The 16,810-nt window shown below is 43.4% G+C and overlaps 2 pseudogenes; both read left to right on the top strand.

Moving 5' to 3' along the window:
• Positions 1 to 4,676: 4,676 nt before the first annotated feature.
• LOC149228486 (mRNA-decapping enzyme subunit 2 pseudogene) lies at positions 4,677 to 6,135 on the top strand (annotated as a pseudogene).
• Positions 6,136 to 6,931: 796 nt separating this feature from the next.
• Positions 6,932 to 10,476, top strand: LOC149228485 (mRNA-decapping enzyme subunit 2 pseudogene; annotated as a pseudogene).
• The last annotated feature ends 6,334 nt before the right edge of the window (positions 10,477 to 16,810 follow it).

The following is a 16,810-nucleotide window of genomic DNA, read 5'->3' as shown; positions in this document are numbered from 1 at the left end:
CCTGAGTTTTCTTCTTCCATCTGGAGCATATTTAGCACTATGAAAGATGAGCTGGGAGGTGTGCTAGCTCCTTCGCTAGTATAGGATGCATTGTCTGCTGCTGTCTGTCCCAAAGTGCACATCAGGATATCTCGCGACTCTAGATCTTAGCCAACTCGAACAAGCTGATGTTCGCTCGAGTTTTCTTCATGTCATCAATAATGTTATAGTCCAGAGGTGGTTTACTCACCGAGGTGTTTGGGGTGGAATGAATGTTCGTGTTTTCTAGCAGAGTGTTTCACAACTTGCTACTCATGGATGTACTCTTATCTGCCTCTGTCTTCCTAGACTTGCATTGTGTTTTTTGCAATGAGGAAGATAGTGGGTTGGTCTTCCTTATCAACAGTCTGAACTTTTCTTGCATATTCCTCAATGTGGGGGGATCCCCTTTGCTTCTAAAACTATAATGGTTAGTTTTTTTTCTGGGGCTGCTTGTCGGTGTTTGTCTTTGCCATTGTTTGCAAGCACTGATATGTGTTCACCACATGCTCAGAGCTTGATGGTTCATCAGGTGCAACCTCTTCATCATTGTACATGTCTTCTAGTTGGTCTTGCATGTTTCTTCTCGCCTCAATTGTACGACTATAAAAAATATTTGTGACTCGCTTCCAACCCAGACAAGAGTTCTTAGGATGATGTTCTTTGTGGAAAGAACATAATTTTGGGTTTGCACACCATTCGAGCTGGAACATAGGCTTCTACACAGTTTTTGCAACGAATTGGCCGGTGCTTGATGCGTTGCTTGTTTGTCTCTTCCTAGGTGGGTGACTGCTTGCAAATGTGTCTGATCCATGTTGTTTAAGTTTGAACATTTCAATGGACAAGCTCTTGACAAGATGAGTGAGGGTCTAAATGTCAGTTGCTTCCTTGTCTCTACCCTTGCTTGCCATTTCTTGGGACTGCCTACTCACATCCTTGGAGTCCTTCGTCAATTGATCATCCTTGATGACTCCAACTGCACGCAGGTCTTTCTCAACACTGATAGCCTCTTCACAGTTTTCCAATAGTGTTGGTATCGCAGCTCATTTGATGATCTGCGCAATGCTGTTTGGTAGTGCGCATGTGTAGTAATAAGTGGTGATGGAGTCATGAGGCTTAATGTCTGCTGGGAACCTATCCAGTATACGTGTAAATCTCTAATTGAAATCACTCACTTTCTCATTTCCCTCCATCTTGAGGCTTCCCAATTCTTTGAGTAGCATGGCTGGGGTCTTTTCATTAGTGATGGCTTGAGGGGGCCTGACCCAGGTTCAACGTTAGTTAGCCAAACAAATCCCTACACTACTGGCCCTTTCGTCATTAGCTCACAGAGCATGGATTGAAGTCTCACCCAAAGTAGTATGGGGGGATGTTGGAACCAAGTTTCTGCACCCTTGAGATGGTTGTGATGTCGGTTTATTCCAACTATACTTGCCTTCACACATGGTGCTTCTCACTCTAGTCTATCCTTCAGTACCTTCACGATTGGTTACAATCGGATTTCACGCAGCCCTCTCCAGGGGCCGAAGTCCTTTCGTGCTGCTAGGGCAACGAACTACGCTATTTTCTAACCTAGGTTAAATATCTTACTTACCTTATTAACATATCTTAGTTAGCTTTGCAAAAACAAATGTTCTTACTTGCGTTCACTTAACCAATATAGTTATACACATTCACGCATCATATAAGCATTAGAAGTGAAGTTCATACCCGATATAACAGATGCATAAACAGGAAATAAATATGCAGAATGATAGAAATATTCTCTTTATTAATGATTCCTGATAGCTATAGACTTGAATCACCCTGGACACTCAGATGCAGGGGTTCGTGCACTTAGTTGCGGAATACTAGGCCTCTGCACACTCAGCTACAAAGCCTCTACCTACGCTACGACCCAAAACTTAGACTTACACTTCAGAGCTATCTCACATACATCTTCATTATTCGATCTTAGATGCCTTTAACTACTTAGAGCTTTGCTCTATTTATACAATCCCATGGTCCGCGGACCATGGGTAGATCTTCTATAGATGACATTACATTATCAAAATAAGGGCAGACAACTCTATGACTCTTTAAAAACTACGCGCTCCGTGCCCACAAAATGCGGAGTCTTTACATTGGAATTACAAAATCGGACCAAAATATGGGCTCTAAGCCCCAAAACTACCCTTGGGGGATCCCGCGCCCAACAAGCCCCAACACAAACATCATGACTCACCCTCGAGTCACTCTACAAGTGCGGAGATCTTAGCGCGAAGACCTCCCAGCTCTATTTGGATCACTGCAAGTTCGACAACGCACTAAGCAGCTGCCTGCTAGAATTCTTCCATGCACTATTTGGTGACTACTGCTGTTGAACTGCTACCCTAAATCCTCTCCTGAGTTGCTTGCAGTTGCGCAAGATTTGCTTCAATGGAGGTTGTAATTGTATAAGTCTCGTCGATCCATGGCTGTAGGCGCACTTTTAAGACTGCTTCCTTATGCCAAGCGGCATCCACTTATTCCTTGAGCGCCTTTGTATGTTGCATCCTTGTAAGCCTCTGTGTAAGGGCAACCATCTGTGCGGTCCCTTTTACCTCATCGTATTTCTGTTGCAGCTTTCGCACCTCTGCCTCTAGGCACTCTATGTTCAGGTCCTCCTGTAGGGTGGTTAGGAACTCGAATGACTGTTCAAACAACTACATGCAGTATGTCACTGTCAACCGCCGCCATTGTTGTTGTGACTGCGGTGGTATGTTGTTCTCTGAACTCCAACGGAGTTGAAGGCTGAGCCTTCAACTGTAGTTCTGCGATCTACAGGTTCAACTCCAACTAAACCCTAGCCATCTCTTCTTTTGTGTCACACACCCCTGTGGCTAACTTACAGACGTGAGCCTCACCGGTTCCTCTGCTTGAATGGCAAACTCTGGGACCATTTGGCAAGCTTCCTCCACAACCTGCATGATTTGTTTGTTTTGCTCCACTGTCTCGTTGCGTTGTAGGCTCAACTTCTCAATGTTGATGCACTGCTCGCTCATTACTTGTAGAGCGTGACTCTCCCTGGCCCAAAGTTTTGCGGTGACTGCATCTTGTAAGAGATAGAGAATCTACCGAGGGAGCACAACCATGTTTAATTTGACCCCTTTCAAACTGCTGACCACAGGCCTATCGGCCTCATTCCTTGTAATGAGTTCTCCATCTGGTAGCACTATTGTATTGGTCACCCTAGCACGCAACATTTCCTTAGTAGGTGAAATACCGACTGTGAGGCTAGTGAACATTGTGCTAGCCTATGGAGTGCGCACCTGCAACTCCTATATTTGTGTTTGGAGAGCCCCCAATACCAACTAGTGTTGTTCCTCAAACTACTGGAGGGCCTCCGCAGTGACATCCCTCACTATTTTGTCGATATCATGCAGATCCCATTCAGTGAGGGTGATAGGGTTGAAAGACGTCTTCGAGGCCTTTGTTTTCTTTCGCAGCCCTACCTTCTCTCGTGGTCACAGATGTTTGATTTGGGTGGACGTCATTTGCGGGTCCACGCCACCTTGTTCTGTATCGGTCTTTGGTTCGGGCAAGGGTGACTTTTGTTCTTCGCACTCTTCGTCTGCTATTTTCTGCTACTCTTCCAACTTCGCAGCATCGCACGCCACCTGGGCCTTAGCCGCTACTTCTTCTTTCCTATGCTTTTCTGCCAGCTGCGCTATCCAAATTTTTGTCTCTTCCTTCTTGTGCTGTGCGATGGAATTCTCTACTTCCACCGTGAAGTCAGCTAGAGTGTGCCACTCCAGCGGCCAGGAATCAAGGACTATGAAAATTACGTCGTTAGTCGCCAAGTATGGTAACGCATGCCACATCTTCATAGGTTCCTTCCGTGCCCTAATGAAGACATGGTGGAAGTCTGCTTTGAACTCTGCAAAGCTCCTCAAACTGTTGTAGACTATGGTTGATAACCACGGCTTGTGATTGATCCCAATCATGATTTTCATCTCCATTAGCACGCAAAATATCTTGCTCTCTCTGATCCGTTGTGTGTCCCTGGTCGCCCATAGCGAAGCATACTTTTTTGCCTCTATAAGGTTCGGCATGACCGAAGGGAACTGGCTATCTTTGAGCAGTTCCCATGCCACCAGTATGATCGACAATATGAGCCATGTGTAATGAAATGTTTTACCCTAATCCTGTGCCTCGCGATAGTTCACAAGGAACTCACCGAATAGATAGTTTGCCCATTTGAACTGGACCCCTTTTGCACATTGTGCTGCTAGTGCAATCACTAGCACAGGCACCTCATCCGCGTGGCACTTCTGCATCACCTTCCCTGCCAATATCTGTGTCGCGACCTTAACTCCAGGGTTGTTGATGCTAGAGATGGCATACCCTCGCTTGTTCTTCTCCAACTTAAACTTCTTCTTCATTGCCTCCGTGAGGGCCAACTTGCCACCTTTTGCCTCTGAAATGTTTGCTCGATCCTCCCTTGAGCAAGGGAGTTGTGCAATCTGGTGAATCAGATGGTGTGTGATGGGGATGGGCTCCTCTAGCCACAAGCACCCATCATGCACGAACCAAAAGAAGCTGCTTGATGATGAAAACGGTCATTGGGGCACAATGGTAATGCAGCACCCAGAGTGGGTTTAGAAAACCTACTTTCTTGACACCTCTAAGCCATTTGCATGGCTCTAATTCAACCATTCCAGCTGGTGCGTCTATCTTCTAGAACATTAGCTTTGCAGTCGCTAAATGTGAGAACTTCTCATGGTCTGTGTTAGACTCCGTCTCATGTCAGAGACTGATTCTTCTTCAAAACCCTGTTTTGAAGAAGAAATCATTAATATGTTGTTCTAGATTATGTAATTTATTCTCCAGCTCTAGATTATGTAATTTGTTCTTCAGCTATCCAAAAGGCAGCAGTGACTTCAAGCTCCTATCCCTACACAAGCACAATTCAAAGCATCATCAGCAATCAAAGTCTTGGACAAAGCAAAGTGCTCAGAACTCCGAGCAGCAAAATTACTGCCAACATCTTCTCCGATTGTTCATCTGGCGGCAAGTCAGCACTATCTTGTCGATTTGTTTTGAATTGTCCTAAAGAAGATCTTCAGTCCTTCGAAAGGATTTTGTTCCTTATAGAGCAAGCGCACTGGTTTTATGAAGACAATGCAATGGAGAAAAATCCATCTCTGAAGTCTCTAAGTCTAAGGGAATTCACATCTTTAATGTTTCAGAGTTGTGCAGCATTAAGACCTTATATTGCCCATATAGATAACATTTATAAAGATTTCACTTCCTACAAAGTTCGTGTGCCAGTAACTGGTGCAATAATTTTGGACGAGTCTTATGGGAGGTGCCTGCTTGTGAAAGGTTGGAAGTCGGGCAAGTTGGAGTTTCCCTCGTGGAAAGAAAGCTAAGGATGAAGAAGACCACAAGTGTGCTATCAGAGAAGTATTTGAAGAACAGGATTTCATGTATCTAAGCTTTTGAATGTTGATGACAACATGGAAGTTATTATAGGACAGCAAAGAGTGCGCCTGTACATCATTGGTGGAGTGAAGGATGACACAGTGTTTGCACCACAAACTAAAAAGGAGATTAGTGAAATTGCTTGGCATCGATTAGATGAATTGCAACCTACAAACAATGAGGCCAATTCTCGTGGACCGAATGGAATGAAGTGTTTATGGTTGGACCATTTATTGGGGGGCTATATATGGGAATGCATATTTGACTGAACAATGAAGCAGGCCACTAAAGGAATGTATAGCAGCGCATTGCCTTCCAGCAACATCAAAGAGCGATGGTTCACTAAAAGGACCTAGTCTTTGTGTTTGGAAGGCTAAAACCAGTTCTACAGGGAGTGGGCCAGCTCCGGGAATTGGTTCTCTGACCGATACACATGTTTCTAATGTGCCTGTGATGGAGCCTTATCAAAGCGCAACTGGTGTTATAAATGAAGACTCACCTGGCAAAAGCTTCCGAAATTTCAGATTCAATTCGTCTTTCATTCTGCGACTGCTCGATGGGATGCCCATTTCCGGTGGGACATAATATTCTCTGTGCTATAGCTTTGGTCTTTTATTTTTCAATCGTTTTCTTAGTATGGGCAAACCGCTCTCATCTTCCAAGCCACTTGCAATTGATCCTAGAGGAAAATGGAAGGGGCCTTGGCGCTGGTTTGATGAATCGATGCTGGACTGTGGTGATCCTGCCTAGCCTGCTAAAGTTATCGATCTAATCCAAGTGGCCCCATCCGATTGAAGTGGTTAATGCTAGAGAATTGCCACCAGTTTTGGTAGACCGTTACAATGAAGCTGGAGGTGAAGGGACAGCCCTTTGTGGTATATTTCCTGAAATTCGAAGGGCCTGGGCTTCTGTTGACAACTCTCTGTTTCTTTGGCGGTTTGATAAATGGGATGGACAGTGCCCAGAGTATAGTGGTGAGGAGCAACCCATTTGTGCTGTTGGTCTTGCCAAAGCTAAGCCTGGAATTTTTGTGGAAGCCATATAATATCTTTTGGTCCTAGCTACTCCAGTCGAGTTGATTTTGCTGGGCGTATGCTGCAGTAGTAGTGGTGATGGAATAGATCTGTATGCGGAACTGTCTTTGCAACCATTACCCGAGTATACGATACCATCCGATGGTGTAACCATGACTTGTGTGGCATGCACAGACAATGGTCACATCTTTCTTGCTGGGCGAGATAGCCACATATATGAATTACAGTACTCAACACGATCTGGCTGGCATAGACGTTGTCGTAAAGTTTGCCTCACAAGGGGGGGAGCAACCTGATTTCAAGGTGGGTGCTGCCTAATGTGCTGAAGTTTGGAGCTGTCGATCCAATTGTAGAGTTGGTGATTGATAATGAGAGGTATATTTTGTATGCACGGACTCAGGAGTCTAAGATTCAAGTATTTGATCTTGGGAAAAATGGTGGCCCGCTTAAAAAAAGTTGTTGAAGAAAGAAATTTGAGTGATCAGAGGGATGGATTACGACCAATTGTGTTGCAGACAGCTGGTATTACTCTACCAAAAGCGTAATGGTCATGTATTCTAGAAAGAAAATTACTATGCAGTCCGTTGAAAAGCTCCGATACTCTGTACAGGACTTTGTTCTTTGATTTCTGCCAGCGATTGTTGGGGTGCAACCACGTAAACCACTCTCAGTTTAGCTGTCACCATAAGCTGAATCGGCGGAATATTAGCTTAAAGGTTGTTGAATTAAAATGGCAAATGCAACGTGGCAAATCGAACTTAATTCAAGACCAAAAATGCGATTTGGTTTAAGATTCCAATCCTGATCCTATGGAAATCTGCGCTCCAGCATTCATCTTTTAATTAGCCAATGATCAGAGGATTTTTAGGGACATGGTTCTATTTTAGGATAGAATGTAACGCTCCTTTCTATTATTGTACATTGCAGTTCAAACAACGCTCTGATTATGGGGTCGATCTGTTGTTTTGTTTTGAGAGTAGTTTAGTTAATGTATAAAAAAAAAACAATCATTTGTAAGACAGAGAGAGAGGGAAGTTTTTTCTGAGTGTTGAGTGCTGGAACAGAGCTTTCAATGTACAGTTTTCTGCAGGGATTTTTAATGAAAATTTCACAGCTCTAACTTTTGAGATTCATGTGGTATGTTAATTTAGCATAAGTTTTCCCTTTGTCTCACATGTAAACTATTATGTTTCATTTCATTTCACGATCATTTCTAGCTGAACAAATGAAGTGTTAAAGTGAGAATTCATGCCTTCCATGCTCCACTTTTAAGTTTGTTCAATTCAATGTTTTCTTCTGTTTAAGGAGGATTCAAAGTATTATTTGCCCTCCTTAGCTCCTCACCAGTCTTGCCATCCCATTTAAAAATCTAGATTTGATGCTAAATTCCTTGCCTACCTTGCCTCAGTCGTCAACTTGTGTTGTTCATTATATTTCTCTGTTTGAAGCTGTGATTTTTGCCCAAGCAGCCCAGAAAAACCCCGTTATTTAATTAAAACCCCCTTTTATCAGTTTACTAGCCTAATATCAGTGTTACTTTGTGGGTCATCTCGCCATTGAAGATTTTACTGAGATTGACCGGAGAGAGCCTTCTCATACCCCGTAGGGCTAGCTACGAGGTGAAATGGTTTGATGTTGCCTTGAAGGTTTACCTTCCTCAGCCTAGGGTGAAATCTCAAGCGCTAACATAGTGGCGACCATACTGGGGAGAACAAACTTGTTTGTGTGTTGATGTGTGTGTTTCGCAAGTCTTAGACGGAGCCTGAAGTCACGCCAGGTAGCCTTTGAACACGCTCTTGTTTTACATCAGCATTAGTAGATAAACGCTGCTTCAGTCAATCTCCGTGAGCTTGTGAATACGACCACTTCGATTGCATTTTACCCCAGTACATGTATCAAATTCAGATCTGATGCTGATGGTGGACAGCAGTCAGACACTTATGCAGGCTGAACCATTCACCTGGCGACTCCAACTCGATCTAGACATTCCAGTGCCTGTTGATTCACTCATGCAATGGTAGGGTAAGTGGAAAACCCTGCACTGTGTGAAGCTCTAAACGAATTTAGAGAAAGCTTAGTGGATATTGAAATTAATGAAGAAGTTTTAAGTTTTTTCCTTCAATGTTTGAAATCTCCGAATTATCATCCTAGTGTCTGTGAGTTAATTGTTGAAAGAATTGAAGATGAGATTCAATGGTTAGATGAGCAGATTCAGTGTTATGATTTCCAAGACCCTAAAAAGTTCTTGGAAATCCTCCCTCCTTCACAACAAGCAATAACAGACTTGCCCATAGAGGTATACATTGACAATGTGCAGCTGGAAGTATGCATTGCAGAGTTGGGGCAGCCAACAGAGTCTGGTGTCCGTGATCCTATTGCAGCATACATGGACACATTTTTCAGTTTGATTGACAGATCAGGCTGTCTTCTCTATGACCAGGATCAATATGTGCATGAAAGGCTGCCAGCAACTGCATCTGTGACTTCGTGGCAGCATTCTCAAGCGGCTTCATTATCAGGTTTACTTGAATGGTTAATATGGCATTTTAGCATTACCTGATCTATTATTTGTACAACAGATTAGAGTAGATGTTGTAAATAAATAAGCAGCCATAAGGGCAGCATCTTGTTTTATTTGGCTTGAAGATTGTTAAGTTGTTTTTCAGTCATTTCAGTCTTGAGATCAAATCAGTTTGAGTTCAGTTTCAGTTGTGTTGATGATGACTCCATTGCCCAATGGGTGGAGGCACTGTCTGCTCTCCCAAAGTTCTGCGGTTCTTGGCACCTCCACGGAGCGGCAGCTGCCATCCCAAATGGAGCCGATGTTAGACTCCGTCTCATGTCAGAGACTGATTCTTCTTCAAAACCCTGTTTTGAAGAAGAAATCATTAATATGTTGTTCTAGATTATGTAATTTATTCTCCAGCTCTAGATTATGTAATTTGTTCTTCAGCTATCCAAAAGGCAACAGTGACTTCAAGCTCCTATCCCTGCACAAGCACAATTCAAAGCATCATCAGCAATCAAAGTCTTAGACAAAGCAAAGTGCTTAGAACTCCGAGCAGCAAAATTACTGCCAACATCTTCTCCGATTTGTTCATCTGGCGGCAAGTCAGCACTATCTTGTCGATTTGTTTTGAATTGTCCTAAAGAAGATCTTCAGTCCTTCGAAAGGATTTTGTTCCTTATAGAGCAAGCGCACTGGTTTTATGAAGACAATGCAATGGAGCAAAATCCATCTCTGAAGTCTCTAAGTCTAAGGGAATTCACATCTTTAATGTTTCAGAGTTGTGCAGCATTAAGACCTTATATTGCCCATATAGATAACATTTATAAAGATTTCACTTCCTACAAAGTTCGTGTGCCAGTAACTGGTGCAATAATTTTGGACGAGTCTTATGGGAGGTGCCTGCTTGTGAAAGGTTGGAAGTCGGGCAAGTTGGAGTTTCCCTCGTGGAAAGAAAGCCAAGGATGAAGAAGACCACAAGTGTGCTATCAGAGAAGTATTTGAAGAACAGGATTTCATGTATCTAAGCTTTTGAATGTTGATGACAACATGGAAGTTATTATAGGACAGCAAAGAGTGCGCCTGTACATCATTGGTGGAGTGAAGGATGACACAGTGTTTGCACCACAAACTAAAAAGGAGATTAGTGAAATTGCTTGGCATCGATTAGATGAATTGCAACCTACAAATAATGAGGCCAATTCTCGTGGACCGAATGGAATGAAGTGTTTATGGTTGGACCATTTATTGGGGGGCTATATATGGGAATGCATATTTGACTGAACAATGAAGCAGGCCACTAAAGGAATGTATAGCAGCGCATTGCCTTCCAGCAACATCAAAGAGCGATGGTTCACTAAAAGGGCCTAGTCTTTGTGTTTGGAAGGCTAAAACCAGTTCTACAGGGAGTGGGCCAGCTCCGGGAATTGGTTCTCTGACCGATACACATGTTTCTAATGTGCCTGTGATGGAGCCTTATCAAAGCGCAACTGGTGTTATAAATGAAGACTCACCTGGCAAAAGCTTCCGAAATTTCAGATTCAATTCGTCTTTCATTCTGCGACTGCTCGATGGGATGCCCATTTCCGGTGGGACATAATATTCTCTGTGCTGTAGCTTTGGTCTTTTATTTTTCAATTGTTTTCTTAGTATGGGCAAACCGCTCTCATCTTCCAAGCCACTTGCAATTGATCCTAGAGGAAAATGGAAGGGGCCTTGGCGCTGGTTTGATGAATCGATGCTGGATTGTGGTGATCCTGCCTAGCCTGCTAAAGTTATCGATCTAATCCAAGTGGCCCCATCCGATTGAAGTGGTTAATGCTAGAGAATTGCCACCAGTTTTGGTAGACCGTTACAATGAAGCTGGAGGTGAAGGGACAGCCCTTTGTGGTATATTTCCTGAAATTCGAAGGGCCTGGGCTTCTGTTGACAACTCTCTGTTTCTTTGGCGGTTTGATAAATGGGATGGACAGTGCCCAGAGTATAGTGGTGAGGAGCAACCCATTTGTGCTATTGGTCTTGCCAAAGCTAAGCCTGGAATTTTTGTGGAAGCCATATAATATCTTTTGGTCCTAGCTACTCCAGTCGAGTTGATTTTGTTGGGCGTATGCTGCAGTAGTAGTGGTGATGGAATAGATCTGTATGCGGAACTGTCTTTGCAACCATTACCCGAGTATACGATACCATCCGATGGTGTAACCATGACTTGTGTGGCATGCACAGACAATGGTCACATCTTTCTTGCTGGGCGAGATAGCCACATATATGAATTACAGTACTCAACACGATCTGGCTGGCATAGACATTGTCGTAAAGTTTGCCTCACAAGGGGGGGAGCAACCTGATTTCAAGGTGGGTGCTGCCTAATGTGCTGAAGTTTGGAGCTGTCGATCCAATTGTAGAGTTGGTGATTGATAATGAGAGGTATATTTTGTATGCACGGACTCAGGAGTCTAAGATTCAAGTATTTGATCTTGGGAAAAATGGTGGCCCGCTTAAAAAAAGTTGCTGAAGAAAGAAATTTGAGTGATCAGAGGGATGGATTACGACCAATTGTGTTGCAGACAGCTGGTATTACTCTACCAAAAGCGTAATGGTCATGTATTCTGGAAAGAAAATTACTGTGCAATCCGTTGAAAAGCTCCGATACTCTGTACAGGACTTTGTTCTTTGATTTCTGCCAGTGATTGTTGGGGTGCACCCACGTAAACCACTCTCAGTTTAGCTGTCACCATAAGCTGAATCGGCGGAATATTAGCTTAAAGGTTGTTGAATTAAAATGGCAAATGCAACGTGGCAAATCGAACTTAAGTCAAGACCAAAAATGCGATTTGCTTTAAGATTCCAATCCTGATCCTATGGAAATCTGCGCTCCAGCATTCATCTTTTAATTAGCCAATGATCAGAGGATTTTTAGGGACATGGTTCTGTTTTAGGATAGAATGTAACGCTCCTTTCTATTATTGTACATTGCAGTTCAAACAACGCTCTGATTATGGGGTCGATCTGTTGTTTTGTTTTGAGAGTAGTTTAGTTAATGTATAAAAAAAAAACAATCATTTGTAAGACAGAGAGAGAGGGAAGTTTTTTCTGAGTGCTGAGTGCTGGAACAGAGCTTTCAATGTACAGTTTTCTGCAGGGATTTTTAATGAAAATTTCACAGCTCTAACTTCTGAGATTCATGTGGTATGTTAATTTAGCATAAGTTTTCCCTTTGTCTCACATGTAAACTGTTATGTTTCATTTCATTTCACGATCATTTCTAGCTGAACAAATGAAGTGTTAAAGTGAGAATTCATGCCTGCCATGCTCCACTTTTAAGTTTGTTCAATTCAATGTTTTCTTCTGTTTAAGGAGGATTCAAAGTATTATTTTCCCTCCTTAGCTCCTCACCAGTCTTGCCATCCCATTTAAAAATCTAGATTTGATGCTAAATTCCTTGCCTACCTTGCCTCAGTCGTCAACCTGTGTTGTTCATTATATTTCTCTGTTTGAAGCTGTGATTTTTGCCCAAGCAGCCCAGAAAAACACCGTTATTTAATTAAAACCCTCTTTTATCAGTTTACTAGCCTAATATCAGTGTTACTTTGTGGGTCATCTCGCCATTGAAGATTTTACTGAGATTGACCGGAGAGAGCCTTCTCATACCCCGTAGGGCTAGCTACGAGGTGAAATGGTTTGATGTTGCCTTGAAGGTTTACCTTCCTCAGCCTAGGGTGAAATCTCAAGCGCTAACAGTCTGCAAGGTCCCAATATTCAAATTTCAACACAAGAACCTGCCCTAGGTGTGATCCCTCAAAAATAATATCATTAGGGAGAAATAGGGTTTTTAGAGAGATCTTTCTCTCATCTATATCCTTTGGAATCTTGGATTTACCCTTTTGCAGAGGAACATATTCCGGAAGCCTGGTGATAGGGTCGCACCCTAGGTTTCGACTTCCATATCTACATCCTCCTCCTCCACCAGGATTTCTTCAAACTCTTCCTCCTCATCGGCCTCCAAATCAATGGCCTTCCCCTTTTCCTACAATGTGAGCTTGGTCCTTAGTGGATTTTGGGGCGAGACATGCACCGGTATCATGGCTTTTTTATCCTTCTTGGGTCTCGGTGTTCACGGTGATTTAGGGACCTCATCAATTATTCCAGCACTCTCTGGGGCTTCCACTTTCATAATTTCCTGCGCAGCTTCCTCAACTTTCACTACTCCTATGTCCATGGCTTCTTCGGTTGCTAGCATTAGTCTAGTTAGAAGGTCATGCGTCTCCTTTGGAAATGTTTCAAACATTGAACTCGCTCTCAAAGCCTCAAATTTTGACAGGTCCATACACACTTGATAGCGCAATAGCTCAGTTCTCAAATTATCAAGTCTTCTTTGCGGGACAACCACTTGTAATTTATAACGCCTTTTGAATCTAAATTCGATCTTTACCCCCACATTTGGTCCATTAATGCTAGATTGGCGGCAAATTTTCAAGAATCTAGCCCATAAAGTTCACCTTAAATTCTCGTCGCCCGCTCCATTTGGCCTCAAACCAAGCATCAAATTGTGAATAGTGACTTTAACGGTCACTTTCTGGTAGATCTCTGTGCCAGTGCAACTATCCTCGCACTGTCGCAGACCTTGTGACACTTCGCTACTACGCGCAGTCCTGACATCGTGCAGTTCCCGGGCAGTGTAATTTATAGTCCCGTGCCTCCTTTCAGCTGCCTGGAGCGCTAAGGCTGTGCCACTTTCATATAGTCACATTGCTGGATCACCATTGTATGGCTTCAAGCGACTGCCATTCACCTTTCCTGGGAAGGGTTCTCTGTTTAACTTGACCAGCTGTACCGCGCCTTCGTCAGTAATCTCCTTAATAATATACAACCCTAACTAGTGCATCCTAAACTTCTTGGGAATTTATCAAATTTACTATCATACAACAAAACCAGATCGTTTACCTTGAATGTGCGCAGCTTGATGTGTCGGTTGTGCCATGCCTTTTCGCGTTGCTTTTGGATCTGCTGGTGAAATCCTGCCAAAAATCGTTCTTCTTCAAGCTCATCCCACTATAGGAATCTCTCCTCCAAGGCTATTCGATCCACCATACCTGTGAGTACTGCTATGCGCAGACTAGGCACGATGTATTCCATAGGCATTATGGCTTCCACTCCATAGACAAGTCTAAAAGGTGCATGTCCCGTTAGTTTCTTGCATATCGTTCGATAAGCCCCATAACATTGCAGGTATGCGTAGATCCCAATCACTTCGTTGTGCATTGCATACCTTGGTCAACACGTTTTCAAGCACTTTGTTGAATGCCTCCACTATCCTATTAGCCTGTGGATTATAAGGTGTGCTCTTCTGGTGATACACATGAAATTCCTCTGTTAGTGCATTGATCGTCTCGTTTAGGAAGTGTGTATTGCGATCACTCATCAAGATCTTTGGACATCCAAATTGTGTTAGTACATGTTCAAATTGAAAATTTGCAACAGTCATGCCTGTGCAATCCTTCACCGAATGTGCTTTTGCCCAACGGGTTAAGTACTCCGTCACAGTGATAATATACCCCGTGCCTGTCTTTCCTTGAGGTTTAATGGGTCCTACAAAATTGATTGCCCATTTTTCGAAAGGTTGCAATGCCATTTATGGATTCAAAGGCATTTCATCCCTTCGCGATGGCCTACTTGTTCTTTGAAATACATCACATGCCCTACATTATGATTTTGAATCCTAATGAAGGGTTGGCCACCACAAACATGCGCATATAATCTTCTATGCAGTTTCTCTTCCTGCATAATGTCCTCCCGCAGTGCCCCCATGAGCATCCGCAAGGATGCTGTTTCGTTCAAACTTAGGTACATACCTTTACAGTATTTCATCATTCCCCATCTTGTATAGATGCCCAGCAATGACAGAGAAATCTGTCACGCACCACTAATTCCTTCTTTTGCTGGACAAAGTATCCTTCTGGCATAGTTCCAGTCATTAGAAAGTGTATTATATATTCAAAAAGTCCATCCACTACACGCACAACAAAGAGCTGCGTGTCGGGTAATCCTTCCTCCAAACTAGTAGGTTCCTCCCCTGTCTCAATGTGCGACAGGTGATCTGGTCCCTCGTTCAATTGTCTAGGCTTCACAATAAATTAAAAAACATATTCCTGGAACAATAAAATCCATATGCAGATGTGCCCCCCCAACATAAGCTTATTGACCAGGTACTTTAGCGCGGAGTACATGTGCATCTGCTAAGGTTGGGACTTTTCTCCATAGGCCTGTGTCCACTTGGTTAGATACGTGCGTGGATCATCCTGTCCATCATACTTGTCTGTCAATCATACCTTAGGCGTCCCAAATCGTGTTTGCATCATTATTCTACATTCGCGCCAATCATCAAAGCTTCCTTTGTGCGTAGCCCACCATCTTGCAGGCGTAGCGTGCAACACCCAGTCCAAGGCTTGAAAGCATTTCTTTTCTGGCAGCTCCCTTTCAAATGCATCCAAGAAGGGATCTACCTCATTTAGACCATCATAAGTAGGCAGATCTTGTACTTTTGTCGACACGCAGCGCAACGACCGGGTCATCATATTGCAATTCAATATAGTCACTTCGTGTAACTAATTATTCCAGCATTCTACTTCTTCGTCGGAATCCGAAGTGCAAGAACTCTCACGCTCCCATGTAATCTGTCCATCCGTAGTGGGATTCACCTAGTCTTGGTCTCGCACGGTTATTTTGTAGATGTAGTCCAAATCATCATCGCTCTCACAATTGCGGACTAGCTCCATACAGTGCGATCCTTCAACAGGGTCCAGGGGTATTATTACACGCAATGATTTCTTCTCAAAGATCATTTTTCACTTCTTCAGATTGATTACCCCATTCATATCAGTAGCCCAGTCAATTCCCAAGAGCACGGGGTAGGGATTGTTGTCATCAACAATATCTATTACTTCAAATTCTGCCAGCACGCTCGCTCCCTAAATATCCACGGTTATTCCCTGCAATCACCCCATGGGTATGATTTTCTGCTAGTTCACCATTCTCAGCTGAGTCGGAGATCATTGCAGCATGGGTCTTCCCATTTGTTCCCATGTTTGTTTCGGTAACACATTCACATCTGATCCCAAATCAAGAATGAATTGATCCATCTCTTATTCTTCGATCTGCATGGTTAGTCTCATTTCATGCCCCACCCTTCTCTTATAGTTTCTGATCTTGTGGACTACGCGTGGTTCACCTGGCGCGGTCCCGGCACATATGTAGATGAGTTCCTGTAACCCCTTTACAACCTTACTATCACGCAGTAGCTTCATATAGGTTTCCAAGAATGTTGTGAGCATAGAGGGGTCCATCTCCAGCTCAGTCTTATCTTTGACTCCTGAAGTGGAGGCCTCAGTGAAGCTCTTCTTAGCTTCCATGAAGCTTTCCCGAGCACGCTCCAAATCAAACTTAGCTTCTTTCTCTGGGGCTTTCAAAACTCGGGTACTATCTTCTGGTTGTTTTCCTTGTCGTCTATTGTTGAGATTACACTTTGGAGCACAATGTTTACGTTCGGATCTTCCTCGCAAAGCTTAGACCTCATCATCTATAGGTTCTGAGTCGGGGGAGGTGGTAGCGCTCCTTTTTCGCGTATCCTAGCTATCAACGTAGGACAATCTTCTGTCTCATGATCAAACAATGTGCAATACTTGCACAACGGGTGCGTTAGATTAGTGCAATCACGAGCATAGTGTCCTGGTCCTCCGCAATTGTAGCAAATCAACTGCTTGCGACTTCTACCAGGTCCTCCTCCACCTTAGCCTCCTCCACGCCCCTGAAA

This window comes from Pinus tabuliformis, chromosome J (assembly GCF_031772625.1).
Source record: "Pinus tabuliformis cultivar Carrire ecotype Pingquan chromosome J, CPIR1, whole genome shotgun sequence".
In the NCBI taxonomy this organism is placed as follows: Eukaryota; Viridiplantae; Streptophyta; class Pinopsida; order Pinales; family Pinaceae; genus Pinus; species Pinus tabuliformis.
The sequence above is the reverse complement of the archived record's forward strand: the minus strand, read 5'-3'. Positions and strand labels throughout refer to the sequence as shown.